This window comes from Gigantopelta aegis, chromosome 2 (genome assembly GCF_016097555.1).
Source record: "Gigantopelta aegis isolate Gae_Host chromosome 2, Gae_host_genome, whole genome shotgun sequence".
NCBI classification, from domain to species: Eukaryota; Metazoa; Mollusca; class Gastropoda; order Neomphalida; family Peltospiridae; genus Gigantopelta; species Gigantopelta aegis.
Genome location: NC_054700.1, coordinates 48,436,584 through 48,456,159, shown reverse-complemented (window position 1 = coordinate 48,456,159; position 19,576 = coordinate 48,436,584). Strand labels below are relative to the sequence as shown.

The following is a 19,576-nucleotide window of genomic DNA, read 5'->3' as shown; positions in this document are numbered from 1 at the left end:
ATCTTTTATATGCACCATCCCACAGACAGGATAGTATATACCATGGTCTTTGTTACACCAATTGTGGAGCACTGGCTGGAACAAGAAATAGTCCAATGAGGCCACCGACGGGGATTGATCTTAAACCTACCACGCTTCAAGTGAAGGCTTTACCACTGGGCTGTGTCCCGTCCCCTCACTGTCTTTGGAATTTGAAAAATGTTTTTAGTTACAAATATTTCATCATTAACATATATATGTATGGTTATGTCATCACTTTCAATCTTCATCCTTCTGTCCGTCTGTCTGTCCTTCTGTCTCTGTCTGTCTGTCCCACATATATTTTTCAGACTTTTTTTTGGTGGTGGTTGGGGGAGGGGGCAGTGTCTCAAGATATTCAGCTGGAATTTTGTGTGGAGCTTTATCACATATGGTTACAAATTATGTTTGACTTTCATGACAATTTAACCATTTTTGACAGAGTTATGGCCTGTGAACTTAGGAGATACGAAAATGTGTTGGGCACTGACCTCGGTGGTGTCATGGTTAAGCCATCCGACATAAGGCTGGTAGATATTGGGTTCGCAACCCGGTACCAGCTTCCACCCAGAGCAAGTTTTTAATGACTCAATGGGTAGGTGTAAGGCCACTACACCCTCTTCTCTCTCACTAACCACTAACATTAACAACTAACCCACTGTCCTGGACAGATAGCCCAGATAGCTGAGGTGTGTGTGCCCAGGACAGCATGCTTGAACCTTAATTGGATATAAGCACGAAAATAAGTGGAAATGAATTGAAATTTGTTAGGCCTTTTAGGGGATACGAATTGCTTTAGCAGTATTCTCAGAATGGCTGTTATATACAAGGCAGCACATACCACAGCCTTTGGTGTGCCAGTGATGGGGCACCATTAGGGATGTGGGAAAAGTCACAGATGTGATCAATCCTGCAACCCACTGCACTTCAGGTGAGAGCCACAATTCAACTGACTGGGTGCACCACAAAGGACGTAGTATGTGCTTTCCTGTCTCTACTGAATTGCATCTCTGGCCATATATATATATTTTTATTTTTTTTATTATTATTATTTCAAGGACAACTTGAAAAACTAATTTGGTGTGCTGCAATATAACATCTTCTTTGACAGGCATTTTATGGTTGATTTGTTTTGTTTATATATTAAGAAAAAAAGAAGAAATTTATGGTGAAAATGTATGTAGTACTACATACTGTGCATATCGTATATCATACATATCGTCAAAGATCAGGGATGTGTGTCTCTGTGTGTGTCTGTGTCTCACTCTGTCTGTCTGTCTGTCTCTGTCTCTCTCTCTCTATCTCTCTCTCCGTCTCTATGTATGTTTGTCTGCCTGTCTATCTCTCTCTGTCTCTCTCACTATTTCTCTCTCTCTCTCTCTCTTCTCTCTCTCTCTCTCTCTCTCTCTCTCTCTCTCTCTCTCTCTCTCTCTCTCTCTCTCTCTCTCTCTCTGTATGTTTGTCTGCCTGTCTATCTCTCTCTGTCTCTCGCTATCTCTCTGTGTGTGTGTCTCTCTCTCTCTGTCTCTGTCTCTCTCTCTCTCTCTCTCTCTCTCTCTCTCTCTCTCTCTTTATGGCTCTGTCTCTGTCTGTTCTTTCTGTATCTCTCTTTCTTTCTCTCTTTTTCTCACTCACTCTATCTGTATCTCTCTCTGTCTGTATCTCTCTCTCTCTCTTTTTCTCTCTTTTACTCTCTCCCTCTTTTTTGTTTTTCTCTCCTTCCCTTCCATCTTTATCTCTCTCTTGGTTATAATTTCCTGTACAGTGTAGGTGACAAATCTGATTTATGTTGTTGCTCCAGTGCTCACCACATTGCTGGTGGCTGGGAGCAAGCAGGTTAATATTGCTCCAGCTTCTTATGCTGCTCCGCTGTAACAAAGCAATTAGATCGAGGATCATGCACCCGGCACTGGCCTTCAGCTCAGTTAATAAATGAATTTGGAAACAAACAAAAAATGTTTCCAAAAAATTGTATGTTGTTTTCTATTGATGTTAAGAGTAATGGATTTTAGTGTACTGTTTGAATTATTGTAATGTAGTGATAAATTCGGAAAAGATATATGTTAGGTAGGAGAAATCTGATGGAATCATTTTGAAATTCTTAAGAGATAGTGGTACTGAATTTTATTCTAAATTTGAATTTTTATATCATTTCATTGATACATTTACCATAGTTGATGCCCAATAGCCAATGTATTTTTCATATTGGGGTGTTGTTGAACATTCATTCATTCATTCATTCATTCATTCATTCATTCATTCATTCATCCATTCATCTATCCATCCATCCATCCATCCATCCATCCATTCATCGTCCATTCATCCATCCATCCATCCATTCATTCATTCATTCATTCCATATTCAGTTATTTGCAGGGTGTTGGGAAGATAATTTTGCCTGTAATATTTTCTCATTGTAAATACTTTTTTCTGTCAATGTGATAAGTTATAGATGTTATAGTTTTCCACTGACAACATCAACTTTTGAGGTTAGTACTATCCTGTCTGTGGGATGGTGCATGTAGAAGAGCCCTTGCTGCTAATCGAAAAGAGTAGCCCATGAAGTGGCGACAGCAGGTTTCCTCCCTCAATATCTGTGTGGTCCTTAACCATATGTCTGACGCCATATAACCGTAAATAAAATGTGTTGAGTGCGTCGTTAAATAAACCATTTCCTTCCTTCCTTCCTTCCTTTTCTATGTTATGTCTTCCTGTTTAGCTCCATTTGCTGCAAACTATACATTTTAGATCAGTGGAACATGGGCCATCTCAAAGCACGTTAAAAATAAATAATTAAAGGGACATTCCTGAGTTTGCTGCAACTTTTAAGGTGTTTTCAACTAACCGAGCCTTTTTAACAATTGTAATTACATATCAAATATATTTTTCTGCATTAAATATTAGTGGCTGTATATTAAACGTGTTTCTTGTCATTCTAATATTTTTACTAAGTTAAATTTCATTTTATTTCCTAAAATAAATATTTTTCGTACATACAAAATTATTTGAAAACAGAATCCAGTATGGACTCCTTACAAATATTAAGATGACCAGAAACACATTGAATGTACAGACACTGATATTCTAAATAAGAAAATATATTTAATATGTAAATTTAATCGTAGAAATATTTTATTAGTTGGAAACATCTTACAATGCAGCAAACTCAGGAATATCCCTTTAATTTTAGGTGTTTTTTTAATTAGAATATAATAACAATTTTTAAAAACTCACAAAAAAACCCAAAACATTAAGTAAGATTTATTATGAATAAAAGACAAGAAAGCAAACAAACAACCTCAGTTAGGATCTTTGACAATGTTGTTTTAAAACACCAAACCAGTTTATGGTTTGTGAGACCTTTTATTTCAGAGAATTTTTATTTACTGTTTCCCCAATGCACTAATATGGCCAATAACAAATACTTTTTATATTTTCTTTTTTATTACAAATACCTAATGTGTATTTTGTCTTGAATGTTGATTCGACAGTGAAATAATAACATGTTTCTTATTTCTTTATCAAGTTGACTAATTAATGATGCTTCTGATATTAGTAATAAAAGTAATGCATGGCATCCCACTAATATTATTTTGACTTTTGTTTACGAGTTATTTTTATGATGCTGTAAAAGGGGAAAGAGTGAAACAGAAGGGGAGAGACAGACTGAAAGGGAAGAGTGTAAAAAGATGAAGGCACATGCCCCCCCCCCCCCCCCCCCAATTCCTACACAAGTGTAGGCAAAATGTCATGTAAGGAATGTTGCCAACATCTTTGACAGTTTAAGTGAACATGGATTATCTCCCTTGCACTGCAGTAACAAACTTAATTTCAAGTGCTGAACAAATTATTGATCAGACAGCCAAGCGAATAGATGAACAGCGCTGCTGTTAATAGGATCGCTTTGCTAATGTATTTTGTGGTTTTGTCGCTCTTTAGACAAATCCTTTGTTTGTAATTCTTTGTGAAAATATTTTTTATTCTGATCAAAAGTTGCTCAGGTTTCGTGTGAAAATGTTGTCACACTGCGACAATGGAAACACTTCACCGACATTGTATTAAGTTGTCTGGTAATTTTTGGAAACGTTATACATTGTAAACGTATTGAGGTGTTAATTGTTCGGATTTTATTTCAGCAAGCTTTATGACACAGAAATGTTGCCATCTTAGAAATAGGACAGGAAAGTGATTTATTTGAACGGTCGATTTTGCAAGTAGTTTTGGTATAAATAATATTGAAATGCTTGCAAAGCTGACATTATACAGTTAAAATTCTAGGTTAGATGGGTATATGTGTGGGACAAATTTGGGTGGTTGATAGTATGTTGAACTCCAATAGTTCATAATATATATATATATATATATATATATATATATATATATATATATATATATATATATATATATATATCTTACATTTTCAGTGCAATCAAAGTATGTGATATTTTTCAGATCACATACTTTAAGAATTTGATAACTTTGCAAATTAGATGTAAATTAGTCGAGGTCTCAGCACTAGGTTTATTGACATTTAAGCAAACATACTTGGGTGACACTCCATGATTGACCTATGCATTCATAGTCATCAAATAAAAACATTTCAATGGCATTTTGACACTGAAAGCTGTCCAGCGTTCAAGAAAACAAAAAATGTTAGGCATAACTTTATTTTGATGTAAGGACATCCAAAATGACGTCATTCGAGTCAATAAACAAAATTGTATATTCATATTTTTAAAAAAAATAAGGAAAGAGTAAAAACCCAACAACAATTGTTTAAATTTTAAGACATATTAGTTTTTGTTTTTGGTATGTGATTATGTGTAAGTAAATAAATAATTGTAGAAAAATAGTCTGGGGTCCAGGGAACAGTATTTCAAAATCTTAGATAACCAGAAGTCTTAGCATGTGATCTTTACCTAGTAATAATAATAATAATAATAATAATAACTTTATTTAATGAGGGTGACAGGTTTAGCACAAGCTAATCTTTTACTAGGCCCTCAGCAATACATTGAAACACTGGACAAGAAAATACATGTATACTAAGTACTATACTATTATAATAAAGAATAAAAAACTACATAAACGTCCATATTGACTAGAGAAATTCTGTACATTTAACAGACATCTGGAAAGGATTTAGTATAGTTGAGTGTTGTTTCGATATTGAATTATAAAGTCTCAAAACATAATTATTCAGTATAGAATAAAAACTAATCAGCCAAATAAACATCCATGAGATATTGTTTCAGGCTGCATTTAAAGTTCGCAACTGACTTCTGTTGTCTAATATCAAGGGGTATTGTATTCCATATCTGAAGGATTTTTTATATAGTTGAGTGTGATTGTTTCGATTATATGAATTATATCCACCTATTATTTGAGTTACAATTGGACTACTGATGTGTTGAGCATCAATGTCTATAACTCAGTCTAGATATTTGATATAGTTGAGTGTGATTGTTTCGATTATATGAATTATATCCACCTATTATTTGAGTTACAATTGGACTACTGATGTGTTGAGCATCAATGTCTATAACTCAGTCTAGATATTTGATATAGTTGAGTGTGATTGTTTCGATTATATGAATTATATCCACCTATTATTTGAGTTACAATTGGACTATTGATGTGTTGAGCATCAATGTCTATAACTCAGTCTAGATATTAAATCAGCGTACAATAGAAACTAAAACGCATCTATGAAATGCATGAATAATGTTCTGCTGATACTTAGATGTAGCTTTGTGACTTTTAATTTTAGAACATAGCGATTCATCACATAACCATTTGGCGGTAATACACATGAATTAAAAGTTGCATAAATAACACGTGAACAGAACAATGGTTCAGGTGAAATATTGTGCCCCCTTTTAACCACCTTATATTTTATGCTTCCACAGAAATATATTTCTATAATATAATTTAAAAAATTAAAATAAATAAATTTCATACTCCAATAAATATAGGTTTATTTTTAAAAAGTAAGATTTAAATAAAAATTAAAATACTTATATATTTTCTGGTATGAAGCAGGTAATATTGTAAAAATTCTGTTCAGCTAGCCTGCAGTAAAACTATGCCATTTTGAAAACAGGATTGTGGGAAAATTTGTCTTTTTGTTTCTTTTGTTTGTTTTTGTTGTTTGGTCTTAATTATTTAATTATTTGTTTATTTTGTTTTGTCTTATTTATTATTTTATTTATTTATTTTTTTACATCATATAATTGGATTTACGCTCAATACAAAATATGATTAATTTTTATTATGTCCATTGCCCCATCTTCTAATACATTTTTGTAATAATTAAATTAATTATTACACATTTGAGACTATATATATCTATATATATATTAAATATTTTGATGAATATACTGTATGATCAAGTGAAGTGATATATTAGAAGAAACCCATTCATTAATTCCATACATCAATCAACACGTATACAGAATGATTTAGAAAAGTCTTATGTTCAGTTACCGTACTATACATTATATTTTTACCGATTGATTAAATAATCACTAAACATTAATCCATAATTTGGAATTTTTAGAAATTAATATTTACCATACAGCTTCATGCTGGTGCATTTTGTTGTCACTACAGATGTTGCAGGAGCATGTGGATGCTAATTATGAAAGCATAAAAGAAACTTCTAATAGATCAATATGTAACAGCATTGCAAGTGTGCTCGGCTGATATAGGAAACCTTCAGATGAACATGCATGCCCAAGTAAATTTTCACAATAATTTTAAAATAATACTGAAATCTATTATTATTAACGTAGATTTGGAAGAGTTGAAGATTAAAAATATAAATTAATGATCGCTTATTTTGATGCTCAAGGTAAAAGTATTGTTGGTCTACAGATGGTGTTTACTTGGTCTATTGGCCAGTCATCAAAATTAATTAATTATTGATAGTCGTCTGTATAATTATTGATAGTCGTCTGTATAATTATTGATAGTCATCTGTATAAAAGAAAAATCCATTAGAGGATGCATTGGTGTTGTTTTCCCATTATAACCATGTTTGTTAAAGTCTTCAGTATACAATGTGTACTGTTCTGTTTATGAAAAGTGCATATAAAAAGCCCACAAGAGAGTAACTTACTGTTTATCACTTTTTTATAGTCCCCCATCTAATACAAACACATTTTTTAAAAAGCAAATCCCCCCCCAACCCCCCCCCCCAAAAAAAAAAAACACCCAAAAAAACCCCACCAATAATAAACAAATAAATAAACAAACGACAACAACAAATGAACACCAATAAGCAATTAAAAATGGTGTTAGCATGTTTCTTGTCTCACTGTGTAAACCAGATGATGATGCAATGACCACACTTGTATAATTTTAAGCTGGAAAAATTCCTAGATATAGTTGTGGTAATTACTCAGAACCATAATCTGCTATTATTTATGTGTGATGACAGCACTTTGATATGATTCATCTGCATATCAGATAGAAATTGCTTCATACGTGGTGTGAATGAACATGCCTCATAAGCAACAGTATATAAATATACCAGACACCACATAAGAAACTACATTTTAAAAAAAACATCCGGACATATGGAATCATATATATCTATTTTTAAGCAGTTTTTAGACTTTTTGACATATTTTATATCTATTTTTACAAGTTCAGTTACCCCCCCCCCCCCCCCAGCACCACCACCCCCACCCCCGGCATAACACTTAAGTGTAACTGCTGCATAAAGTTTTGAATATATGGATTCCTAGTGTTAGATTTCAAATGGCTATAGTTTATAAATGTGCTGAGGTGTCGTTGAACACACATTCCTTTTGTTTGCCATTTTCTTTATAATTTAATTTCTGGATATAGTATTAATCTAATACAATCTGTTTAGTACTTTTAGATATATGAAACGATCATTTTGTCCACCATTATATTATGGAGTAGCTTGTGTGGTAGTCGTAGCATCCCAAGGCTTGATGTAGCCCAGTGGTAAAGTGCTCGCTTGATACGTGGTGGGCCCATTGGGCTATTTCTAGTTCCAGCCAGTACACCACAACTGGTATATCAAAGGCTGTGGTATGTGCTATCCTGTCTCTGTACTGGTGCATATAAAAGATCCTTGCGACTAATGGAAAAATATAGTGGATTTCCTCTCTAAGACTATATGTCAAAATGACCAAGTGTTCCTTTTCTTTTCCAATACCTGATGATTAATATATCAATGTGCTCTAGTGGTGTTGTTAAACAAAACAAACTTGAATTTGAACTTTAACTTTTTATATCTAGTATTTTAATTACCATTAACTTACTGGTCCTTTATTAAAACAATGTGCTGTGGTGGGGTTAAAGAAACATTCCTCCTTTGTACTCCACGAAAACATCACCGTGTCTTGTTGAAAACCTTTATTGATAGTCATCGATGTTTCTCTTGTAAAGTACTCTTTGTCATCATATCCTGTTATAGTGCTGTGAACACACTTAGCTTATAAATTGTCTTGTATTGACCCAAAAAACACCCAAAACAATCCACTGAAGTTTGTCTATATAAAGTTCACAGACAATAGACTCTTTAACCGGAAGAATAAGCACTGACTTTTTAGGTTGGCAGAAAGTGAATTGATTCACGAAGGTTTCAAGAGCAATTTGACAGCTTTATTGTTGTGTAAAGGTGTAACATCAATATACATGTGTACTAACAATACTTTGATATGGTCTACTTGTCATAGTGTGTTGTCATACATGGGGAAACCATGCATGAACTTACAGAATTGCTACCGGCCTCAGTGGCGTCGTGGTTAGGCCATCAGTCTACAGGCTGGTAGGTACTGGGTTCGGATCCCACTCGAGGCATGGGATTTTTAATCCAGATACCTACTCCAAACCCTGAGTGAGTGCTCCGCAAGGCTCAATGGGTAGGTGTAAACCACTTGCACCGACCAGTGATCTATAACTGGTTCAGCAAAGCCATGGTTTGTGCTATCCTGCCTGTGGAAAGTGCAAATAAAAGATCCCTTGCTGCCTGTCATAAAAGAGTAGCCTATGTGGCAACAGTGGATTTCCTGTAATAAACAGTGTCAGATTGACCATATGTTTGACATCCAATAGCCTATGATAAGATAAAAAAATTGATGTGCTCTAGTGGTGTCGTTAAATAAAACAAACTTTACTTTTAGAGAATTGCTCTTCTGTAGTCCAGCTATACTGAAAACCAAAAGAAATGCAAATATAATTTTTGGCAGTAAAATTAATTTCTTTTTTTCTTTTTTCTTTTTTTTTTAAAGAAAAAAAAGAAGAAGTGATTAACACATAATGAGATTGAGAAGAATTACATGTTAATATACTGTTTATCATTTCATAGAATTACATGTTAATATACTGTTTATCATTTCATAGAATTACATGTTAATATACTGTTTATCATTTCATAGAATTAAACGTCTGTATCAAGTAAACCTATTCAGATTTCAAACCAACCATAACCCTGATTTGCATTTCTTTATGTGATTAGTATATTTAGGCATTTTACTGTGGTTCAGGGGCCAGTTAAACATCTTAGCTGGCTTAACATATGGTTAAGAGAAGTGTTTGGAATCCAACATTTAATGAAAACAAATAATAATTGAAGAGATGTTTTGAAACATTACCTGGTTTATAGAACGAAAGAAAAAGAAAGAAATGTTTTATTTAACAACACATTCAACACATTTTATTTACGATATACATGTATGGTGTCAGACATATGGTTAAGGGACCACATAGATATTGAGAGAGGAAACCCGCTGTTGCCACTTCATGGGCTACTCTTTTTGATTAGAAGCAAAGGATCTTTTATATGATCCATCCCACAGACAGGGTAGTACATACCATGGCCTTTGATATACCAGTCAATGTGCACTGGTTGAAATGAGAAAAAGCCCAATGGGCCAACTGACGGGGATAGATTCCGGACTGACCGCACATCGAGCGAGCGCTTTACCACTGGGCTGTGTCCCACACTGGGTATATAGAACAACTTAAGGAGATCTTTTTTTCGTCATTTGTTTTTGTTCATACACAAAATATTGAGAAGAAAACCCATTGTTAACTAATGGATGTTTTAAACAACTAGGCTCAGATCTTTAAACCATCAAAACAAAAAGCAGAAAAGAAAAGGAACATTTATTTAGCGACACCTCAGCCAGTGTTCGAGATTAATGGTATCCCGATGTCCCAGGGATAGCAGATTTTAATTTTGGATATCAGACTTTAAGAACCCAGTATCCCACCGGGATATCATATAAAGTTGTTTTGTCATTTTTATTTTTCCCTGAAACGATAAAGTCGTCATTTACCAGTGAAGTTAATTAGTAGTTTCAAGCTCGTATCTAATGCTACGCTGTAACAATATTTCCTCACTGAAATACACCGAAAAGACAAGTAGCCATTATAAAAGGTTTTCAACCAATAAAACCTTTTTCTATTTACTAAAATTAAAATTGGCTTGCTTGACATTTGAATATCAGGTAACCATATTCAAACGTTTGAGTGGGATACTAAATTCTCAGATGGGGTACCAGATTTTAAAATGTTTGTAGCCAACTGGGATACTGCACAAAATTTTTACTCTCAAGCACTGGCCTCAGCACATTGTAACAAATGGCTATTAAATTTGAGTAACACCAACAAATGATTTTTTCGACATTTGGTCTAGATGGTTAGATGGAAAACCCACAGCTACCGCAGGCTACTTCTGCCAAAAACCAGCAAAGGATTTGTTATGTACACTAATTTCCCATTGACAAGACAGAACATACCATGAATTTTTATATATACCTGTCATGGGGCATTGGATGGGAAAGGCAATCATACATTCCACTGAAATTCAGACGAGCAAAAGCGACATGTATCTCAGTGATGGAACACTCACCTAAAGCTTGGAAAGGGCAGGACATAACCCAGTGGTAAATGTTGGCACACACATGATTGCACGGTCGGTCTAGGATCGATCCCCATCGATGGACCCATTAGGCTATTCTCGTTCCAGCCAGTGCACCATGACTGGTATATCAAAGGATGTGGTATGTGCTGTCCTGTCTATGGGATGGTGCAAAAAAACAAATCCCTTGTACTAATTGAAAAATACTACAGGTTTCCTCTCTATGAATATATGTCAAAATTACCAAATGTTTGACATCCAATAGCAAATGATTAATAAATCATTTCAAAATTTTAAAATGTTTGCAGTTGGGAAGATTAGTCAGATACATGTAAGTAACAGTAAACTTTCTGCATTGATTATTTATGCTTAATGGCATTGTAGATTTTCCTAATTTATAGTGTTTACATGACACAACAGTAATGAAGCTTGCCCTATGATTTGCATTTATGTTCTACTGGCAATGGATCTTTGACATAGTTTTAGACCATAAACAAAAATTCTGACGTCTGTTTTAAAAAAACATCATTACACAGCGAATAAAAATTCCCTTAATATTCATCATAAATCATCATGGGTATGACATTCAGGTTTTTCTCGTGGCTATATATATGTGTATTGTCACAGGCATCTAAATGGTAACTGGAGCGAGACGTAGCCTAGTGGTAAAGCACTCGCTTCATACATAGTCTGTTTAGGATCGATCCCCATTGGTGGCCCATTGGGGTATTTCTCGTTCCAGCCAGTGCTCCATGACTGGTGTAACAAAGGCTGTGGTATGTACTATCCTGTCTGTGGGATGGTGCATATAAAAGATCCCTTGCTGCTAATCGAAAAGAGTAGCCCATGAAATGGCGACAGCAGGTTTCCTCTCTATATCTGTGTGGTCCTTAACCATATATCCGACGCCATATAACTGTAAATAAAATGTGTTGAGTGTGTTGTTAAATGATGTAGGTACGAGCATCTCATGTTTTATATAGCTGAGGCTGATCTCGTGCTTCTGTTATATTTTAATTTTATAATCACTAAAATACAACTCAGAGGTTCTAATTCGCCACACACTGTCACAAACCCTTCACTCAACTTATGCTGTTATTTACAGCAGGCCATACATGTTTTGCTAGCAGGCCATACATGTTTTGCTAGCAGGCCATACATGTTTTGCTAGCAGGCCATACATGTTTTGCTAGCAGGCCATATTTCTTTTGGCCTGCTATTTAAAAAAAAAAAAAACCAGCAGGCCATATTTTACTTCCTATTTCCAGTCCTGTGGTAATATATCTTTAAACCTTTTAGACTTTCAACTATTGTTATCCCATATTTTCTCTGTGGAGTCCACACAGGGTACACATGTGTAGGCCACTTGAAAATGACATTTTCTTAAATGAAATCCAAGTCTTATTATTTACATACGATACGATAGAAGTAATGTAGTTTGAAACATATAAGTAATTTTTTTTCGTAGTTTGAAATACGTATAAATCATTTTCTTTTGTCCATGTTATGAACCATCTTTCATAATGATATATTTGTGTCCTGCCTTTACAAAGTAAAAAGACGAGATAGGTATAATAATTATTTACTTGTCTGGCAGTAACATTTTGCTCAGTATTAAAGTTTCACATTTATAGCTCCATTTCATAAAAAAAAAGTAATTCATAAATCAGTGAATCTGGGTATATAGGAAGGAAGGAAGGAATTGCCTTATTTAACGACACACTCAACACATTTTATTTACGGTTATATGACATCAGACATATGGTTAAGGACTACACAGATATATAGAGAGGAAACATGCTGTCGCCACTTCATGGGCTACGGTACTCTTTTTGATTAGCAGCAAGGATCTTTTATATGCATCATCCCACAGACAGGATAGTACATACTTTGTTACACCAGTTGTGGAGCACTGGCTAGAACAAACCCTGTACCTACCAGCCTGTAGTTCGATTGCTTAACCACTGCACCACCGAGGCCGGTTTATACCATCGAATACTGTTGAATGTTTTACATCCACGCTAATTGTTATTTGCATTTATTTTTTTTCATCCCACCTAACGCACCTGAGGCCCGGTTATGGGTCAGATTGTAATGTCAGTTATGTTTGTATTACATTGTGTCCGGGATATCTATTCTTACATGCTGATTGTTCTCACAGAGAGAACCAGTGTAAGGTGGTGTTTCAGGTGATAATGAATGCACTGGGTTGGGTAAATAATTGTTCAGGCATTGTCCCGGGGTAATAAGGTTAGCAGGGTCTTCTATTATGTCACAAGTGGCAACTGATTAAACGGTGTACAGTTGTATCCGGTTAATCAGTGCTGTGACTCCTTCAATAACGATGTATTTGATTTCTTGCTTTATCCAATAAAGATATGTTTGATTTGTTTAATTGGTCTTTGTGGTGGGGTGTCTGTGGGTTCAGTGGATTTTTCATGGGAATATGCATGTGTGTGTGTGCCATGGGCAGGTTTTCTCATGCAAGTCTGAACTCATATATGCCGAGGGGTGGGACATAGCCCTGTTGTAAAGCACTCGCTCGATGCATAGTCGTTCTGGGATCAATCTCCGTCGGTGGGCACATTGGGCTATTTCTCGTTCCAGCCAGTGCACTATGGCTGGTATATCAATGGCCGTGGTATGTACTACCCTATCTGGGATGGTGCATATGAAAGAACTCTTGCTGCTAGTCGAAAAGAGTAGCCCATGAAGTGGCAACAGCGGGTTTCCTCTCTTAATATATGTGTGGTCCTTAACCATATGTCTGATGCCATATAACCGAAAATAAAATGTTTCTTTCTTTTTTTCACAGATGCCCATGGTAAATATGCCTGAACCGTTACTGGCTATGGGTTAACTTCATGGGTTGTATATTACAGCATAAAAGGTGTTTAAAATTAGGTGTGGTCCTTTTACATAGAAATTAATATATTTACTGTATTTACAAAGGCCATCTTCACATAGCTATTTGTTCTCTTGAAAATTTTAAGATTAGTTCTGTAGTATGTTTTCAAATATGTACTTCATTTTATGTTGATAATTCAGTGCAATATTGGTTTCTTTACTACTCTTTTTTATGGACTGATCATAGCGTTTATTTTTATCTTTTTAACATTTAAATATTAACATACTTCATTATGTCTCTCATAAATGCAACTCTTTCATAGCGGCCTACACTATTTTTATTAATCAGTTTTGAATTTTAAATTGATGTTGATCATCAATAACCATTATTTAATACCCAATAGCCAATTTAAAAAACAAACAAATAGTGCTGGGGTATCGTTATTTAACATTTATTTATTCATTCATTAGTGGTCAGCATAGACAGTTTGGACTTACTATATACCCACTTTTATGTTGTTATAATTACTAAATTTCCGCGTTTATACGATTTCCTCAATTCTAAGAAAAACTTAATGTTATTCTTTGATAAACCTCAGAAAATGGCGTCATTACACCAGCTGGGACATCATTACGTAAAACAGGTCATGGAAAGGTAGCTAGAAGCTGATTTATGTATATTTTAACTAAATATGGCGTGTCCAGGCACTTGTGCATACATTTTAGAAGAGGGTAGGAGGCTAAACTGTGGTTAGCAAAATTTATGAGGGATTAAGACATGCTTCCCTGAAAAAGTATTGAAACAAAAAGAACATTTGCTAGGTTCATGGAAGGATTCGACTGCCATAACCCACCCTGTGCACAAGCTCCTGTCTTTGTAATTGTATATATCAATGTGCTCTAGTGGTGTCATTAAAGGGAGGGTCAACTCAAACAAGAGCCTTATGTGTTGGAAAGATGCATATCCGGACCACCAACACATACTGACACTTTAACAAATGAAAAAGGTCTAATTTTAGAGTTAATAAAATACCATGATTATTCCTGCTAACTGGGGGCAGTCATTTTGGTTTTTTTTGCAATGTCTGATGGTATAGTTTGGGGCGAAGTAACATCAGCTCCGTCCAACTCCTCTATGCACAGTGTAGACAAACGCTCTAATTTACGACAAGGCGCTCTGCTTTCATCAACCTGACTTGTAAAACAACATAAGTGACTTGATAGTATAATAAACTATTTAACTATATATTTCAATTTGCATCAATAGAACGAAATGGAGTTATAGTATTTTTCTCTTTTAAAAAATCCAAAGAAAAAATGCATATTATTAGGCCTATTGGTAGGGTACGTTCGAGCAAAACCGACCACTCACAATACCCAAGTGATTATTGTCTTTTCTTTGTGACTACGTAATTGGTCAGTTTTGTGATTTTAGATGGGAAAGTCTACTTAATCAAGGATTTTACAGAATTACTTACAGTAATAAAGCAGGACAGCTAATAATGTCCATTACAATTTGAGGGGTGTCCACGCGGTTATCACACAATACCAAGTGATCTTAATAAAAGAGGCACATCTTTTTAATGTGTCTAGACATGGTGTCTGGGGACCGTCTAAATATAGACCAATTAACCAAGAAAACTTTCCGATTATTATTTCAGTACATGGGTTAATTTATGTACAAAAAATAATACAGTTATTTCAACACTTTGACAATGGTGGTTTATTTTGTATTGAAAAATAATATATACTTGCTGCTGGCTTATTGGGATGGATATTATTACAGAACATTGCGATGCATCTGCAAAAATCAGGTATGTTTTTTTTCTTCAGTTCGAAGACTAATTCCTGATGTAACACGTTAGGTATTACGTAACCACCAGCTCACCAGAGGGCGTATTCACTGGGATGGTACAAAATGGCTGTGCCCGTTATATATAATAGTGGTCAAATTTAACCATTTTATTAATTAATTATGCGATTATACTTGTTGATATTAAGCAATAATGTGCATTATATATCGTAGACAATGCATACCAGGCCAAATGCCTTAATTGACCCTTCCTTTAAGCTAAAACAAACTTTTGTGGTACATTATCAGTGGTCCAAAATAAATGGATTTAATTGAAATATTGTGTCCACTTGTCTAATATTTTCTTTTTCATTATTATTGCACACATATAAAATAAACTTCAGGTTTGATTATGCATGGATATAACCGTTAGTTGTTCCAAGTCAAGAGTCAACTTTATGTTTTCAATTATTAGTTGTACTGATTCAGTCCTTGGTTTTGAAGATTTGTCTTAAACCACTGGTTTAAACAGCTGGTCGTTGAATTCTAAAATCAGTTGTCTGTTGTACAATATTTAATCCACATTGCATGTTATTCACATGTCAACTAATATCTAGTCCAAATTATCAAGATTTTGAGATATTCACTTCAGATATTGAGATATTGTATTCTGGTTGTATAATTTATCTACCATAAACTTGGGAAATAATGTGTGTGCATATAGCGCCCAAATTCAAGTCATGAACTTTTATATGCACATATTGTTTTCATACCAGATATGCACTGCAGATATCAATGGCTGTTCATGAAATTTAAATATCACAAACATAAGCCAATGTGCATATTTACACACAAATATCATGTCACAATATTAATTCAGTTTGCAGTATTATGTAATTTTTATGTGGATTTTATGAAGATTTTGCATTCTGGTGCTGTTCATTTATTAAGATTTTGCATCTTTAGCTGACTGATGTCATCTTTGACAATATCCATTGCAAGATGTGTGGATTTTTATTAAGATATTGCATTCTGATATCATTCACCTATTGTACAATACCCAGTCAAGATATCCCCCATTTCTTTTTGTCTCAAAAACAGAAAAAGAAAATTGACCGAATACCGTCGATTGTTTTGTCTTCACTTTTCTATTGAAAACCAACAAAATTCTTTCATGTTGTTACACGGTCGATGTAGCTTCAACCACGAACAATTAATTCTGCACTTCAGTAACCTATTATTTCCTACACAGTGGCCCTGATTTCTAAACCAAGTATAATAGATCGCCCAAGGGACGTTTGCAGTAATTGTATAAACACGTGCATTGGAGCTGCGATGTATTTTTTTCCATCCGTCCTATGTTTGCAAAGTGTCAAAAAGTCTGTGTTTGTACATTTTCCATATTTCTATGAGCCGAGATTCTCCGATCACATTATCCACTTGAGAGAGGAAGACAGTTCACCAATCCGTTGTCGGGCTATCGATCGCGTAAAAGTATGTCTTTTGTCGCAGAGGAGAAAAATCATAAAGTTGATGGTCTATTATTTTCAGAGAGAGAGAGAGAGCTTGGCACTGGTCTATAAGATGATCACTTGTGTTTGATGGCGGTCGGGGAAATGCCAACGGTGGAATCAATTAACCTTTGATGTACGCCACTCCTTCACGTGTTGGACAGGCCCCGCGACAACTTACCACTGCTGTTTTTAATTGCCGTGTAATTGACAGGCCGATAACTCGAACCGCTTTCATGTGTGATCGAGGGTGAGGAACAAAGTGACAAATCAAAGGTGTCATTGATCCTGCGACTTTCTCTCTCTCCATCTCTTGGTCTGTGACCAGGTTATAAGGATCGCGCTAGGGCCAGGCAGACTTAACATTTATATCTTTCCCTCGCTATTTTCATACCTTCGCACTGATTGATGCGTGCAAACCTTTGTGGAGAAGACAAGTCAAGTTTGTCATTAGCCGCTGACCTGTAGACTGAGGATGATACTCTACAGTAAAGTGGTCTTTAATGAAGACAGCAGGCCCAAAGGAATAATATCTAAAGTGTGTGTGGGGGGGAGGGGGTGTACAGTCTCTAGCACTGTCAGTGGCATACCTAGGGTATGGCACGTGCCCTGGGTGCCACTTGAAGGGGGTGTACAGTCTCTAGCATTGTCAGTGGCATACCTAGGTTATGGCACGTGCCCTGGGTGCCACTTGAAGGGGGTGCCACTGAACAGTTTCTATTAAAGTCAGACATTATCTAAAAGATGGGTGTCAGATGTTTGGAGAGGGGAACAAATTTCAGTGCTTGCCATAGGTGCTATTTTCCATAGATACACCACTGAGCACTGGGGGGGGATAAGCCTCTTTTTTATCTCCATTTATATAGATACATTTTTATCCTCAACTGTTAGGCTGTACATGGACAGATGGATCAATGAACCTTATTAATGAGCCAAAGGAATGATATCTAAGGGGGAGTACAATCTCTAGCACTTGGGGGGGGGGGGGGGGGGATTAATACAGATTTTGTTTCTATTTATATAAAACAAGTAAAAAAACAACATACATTTTCATCCTCAAGTAGTCGGGGGGGGGGGGGGGTTGGTGCCCATCCCCGGCAGACCTGTACATGGATCAAAGTTAAAGTTTGTTTTGTTTAACGACACCACTAGAGCACATTGATTTATTATAGTCTTAGAGAGGAAACCTTCTACAGTTTTCCATTAGCAGCAAGGGATCTTTTATATGCACCATGATCATCCCACAGACAGAATAGCATGTATCACAGCTTTTAATATACCAGTCATGGTGCACTGGCTGGAACGAGAAATGGCCCAGTGGGCCCACTGACAGGGATCGATCCCAGACTGCTCCAAATGGATCAATGAACCGTATTAATGGGCCTATATCCAAATGTTTGCCACTCCCCCAAAACGTTTTTTTTTTTTTTTTTTTTTATGTAGTCATGGACTTTAAACTCTTACTAAATTATTATTCAAAATTTTCCCACTTCCCCCTGCTTGATAACTAATAGACAATTATTAATAAATCAATGCGCTCTAGCGGTGTTATTAAAGAAAATTAACTGTGGCATAAACACACCATGTTACTATACAATCAGTGGACCCATTCTCTGATTGGTTTTTTCCCATTCCAATTCGGGGGAGGAGGGGGGGCGGGACGTAGCTCAGTGGTACAGCGTTTCCCGTCGGTGGGATAATTGGGATATTTCTCGTTCCAACCAGTGCTCCACAACTGGTGTAACAAAGGCCGTGGTATGGTTTATTTAACGACACACTCGACACATTTTATTTACGGTTATATGGCATCGGACTTATGGTTGAGGACATAGATACTGAGAGTGGAAACCTGCTGTCACCACTTCATGGGCTACTCTTTTTGATTAGCAGCAAGGGATCTTTTATATGCACCATCCCACAGACAGGATAACACATACCACGGCCTTTGATATACCAGTCGTGGTGCACTGGCTAGAGCGAGAAATAGCCCAATGGGCCCACCGATGGAGATCTATCCCAGACTGACTGCGCATCAAGTGAATGCTTTACTACTGGGCTACGCCCCGCCCAGGACAAACACAAAGTCCCATTCAGTGACTGTAGCATAACCCGTCTAATCCAGCACATTTCATCAGTCCCCCTTCAATCCAAGTTTAAAGATTGCTTCGTTTAACAACACCACTAGAGCACATTGATTTATTAATCATTGGCTATTGGATGTCAAACATATGGTCATTTTGAGAGAGGAAATCCACTACATGTTTCTGTTCTAGCAAGGCATATTTTATATGTACCGGCCATCCCACAGACAGGATAGCACATTCCATGGCCTTTTTAATATACCAATTATGGTGCACTGGCTGGAACTAGAAATAGCCCAACGGGCCCTCTGATGTTGATCGATCCTTGACCGACCGCGCATCAGGCTAGCGCTAATTTAGACGAGAGTCCATTGCACACACACACACTACTAGTAATTGGTTATACATTTGGCATACAGAACTC

At 35.9% G+C, this 19,576-nt stretch overlaps 1 protein-coding gene across 4 annotated transcripts in view; it reads left to right on the top strand.

Annotated features, from left to right (window-relative positions):
- Nucleotides 1-19,576, top strand: part of LOC121386554 — a 204,627-nt gene that overhangs the window by 69,689 nt on the left and 115,362 nt on the right. The window lies entirely within an intron of this gene.